This window comes from Pygoscelis adeliae, unplaced genomic scaffold, assembly GCF_000699105.1.
Source record: "Pygoscelis adeliae isolate BGI_AS28 unplaced genomic scaffold, ASM69910v1 Scaffold122, whole genome shotgun sequence".
Classification (NCBI taxonomy): domain Eukaryota; kingdom Metazoa; phylum Chordata; class Aves; order Sphenisciformes; family Spheniscidae; genus Pygoscelis; species Pygoscelis adeliae.
Genome location: NW_008824358.1, coordinates 3642315 through 3643908, shown reverse-complemented (window position 1 = coordinate 3643908; position 1594 = coordinate 3642315).

The window sequence follows — 1594 nt, the reverse complement described above, 5'->3', positions numbered from 1 at the left end:
CGCCGCCTTCCAGGGCTGGCCGCCGTCCCCAGGCGTGCGTACGTTCCTCTGCGAAACGTATATACACAGGCATGCGTGGGTAGGGGAGAGAGATGCATATATGGGCTTTGATTTATCTGTAATAGCACGTATAAAGCTTTTCAAGGTGGCTGCAATGTAAAAAGTAATGACTTTATTACCCCTGAAAGGTTCTGTGGTTCACAGTTAACAGTCCTCTGAATTACAATTCATTACGCAGGTTGCGCGCTCTCCGAAGCCAACCTGCATCAGAACACCTATCTGTGGTTATTCCCAATAAATAACAGGCAACGTTTCATTGATTTTCTTAAAAAAAAAAATCATAGCGAGTTAAGCACTTAGTTACAACTAAATCTGTTTTATTATCGTACCGTGTTTGAGATTCCAGAGGTGACTTCCCAGACCGCATCTTAAAACCTACACTCAGGAGCTAATTTTACAGATGCTCTCATGAATGGCAGCGAGGATGTTCCTACCATTAGCATGCCCTTAATTCCAGCACCGTAAAATGCCTCGAATTAAATGGAAACTCGCTGCCTTAAAAACAATATTTCATCCTGGCTGGATAATTATTAATGTTAGCATTTGATCGCAATAGTGCTGTGCTCCCCCCGTCCTCGTCCCCCCCCCCCCAGCGCTTCGCATTGTCATGTGATTGGAGGGAGATAACAAACCTCAAGAAAGAAAAGGAGTCAGAAGACATTTTTAACACGGCATAACCGCAGATTAATAATGCAGGTGGGTTTGTATTTTATTGTATTTTTAGGGGAAGGGAACGAGGCTGTTTAACGAGCAGTCGTGGACACAAAGTAACTATATTTACAATCCTTGATGTGGCTTTCGGTGGGTAATAAATTATGACAATATTAAAATTATTTTCTGGCAGCCCAGTTAACTGCGTTGGGGACCGTAAAGCCCTTACTGATTCCATTTATGCCTTGTAATTACGGTCCACGGGCTCTCTCTAAACCCTTTGGTGTATATTGTGTGTAAACTTTTAGCTAATAGACCTTTTTTGAATGGAGGGACTTTTCTCGGTACTTCCTGCAGTATATATTCTGTCTCTGATCTCTGTATTTAATGGCCAAGTCCTGGTTTATGCTTTATAATGTGTTGACAAGTTTTCTAACAGACTTTCTGAAATAATGCACATATATTCACGTCGGTTAGAAACTCCACAGTATTTTTAGAGTCGAGTAGATCTATATCCTAATGCACTGAGAGGGAGTGTAAATCATAGAGGATTTCATAGCCCTTTCAGTAGTTTTCTGTATGAAGTATGAGCAGCGTGGCCTCCAGACGTAACCTTTTAGAAAAAAAGACAGTGCTTTTATTTTATGGTGTAAAGTGCTTTTAGCTTCAGGGCTCTGAACGTGAATGTGGTCAACAAACAGCTCTTGCGAGGGAGTTCGCTACAGCCTCAGCCCCAGCGCCGGGGCGCTGCCTTCGTGATGGGGGGCTTTACGGGGCCACCTCCGGCCGCGGGACCGGGCTAATCCCCCCTTCCCGAGACACGTTAACCCCAGAAACGCCGCCCCGTTGCAGCCCGCCCCGAGGCGCCCGCTCCGCGCTGGAG